Raw genomic sequence first — 651 nt, 5'->3', positions numbered from 1 at the left:
TTATACAGACTAATCTAGGCTGTATGGATTTTTAAAAATATCTAACTATAATATAAAGAGAAGAGCACAATATTGGTAACTCTCTCTTTCTTTTTCATGCAGACATACAGACTTGTGTGCATGCATAAACACACACACACACACACACACATACACACACACACACATGCTAGTATCAGCATTATTTCAATAGAAACTTAGTATATACTTTTTTTCTCCAGAGAGAAGCAAACTGTAAAAATAAAATACAATACAAGGAAAATAAAAAAAATCTAGACAACATTAATAAAAAAAAGAATAGATTCTTTAACTTACAATAGTTTATTAAATTGATCTCAGTATGTTACTAAAAAATGTCTTAATATACTTGGAGAAACAAAAGCCAAAGCTGACCCAGGTGGTAAATTTTAACTTAAAAATTAACAATAAAGATGACATCCAATAAATTTGACATTAAAATACTGTAATATATTTTGGGTGACAAATGTCTGTCATCATTCTGATACTGGTGGTTATAACTATAGTTATTGATAATATTTTTGTATCTCAGAACACTTATTTGATAAAATTTTTTGGAATATATGCATATAGGTATATGAAAGTATTATACATTTATGTATGAGCATCATACATACATACATACATACATGT

The sequence above is a fragment of the Octopus bimaculoides genome, chromosome 2, assembly GCF_001194135.2.
Source record: "Octopus bimaculoides isolate UCB-OBI-ISO-001 chromosome 2, ASM119413v2, whole genome shotgun sequence".
Classification (NCBI taxonomy): Eukaryota; Metazoa; Mollusca; class Cephalopoda; order Octopoda; family Octopodidae; genus Octopus; species Octopus bimaculoides.
Note: the sequence above shows the minus strand (reverse complement) of the source record.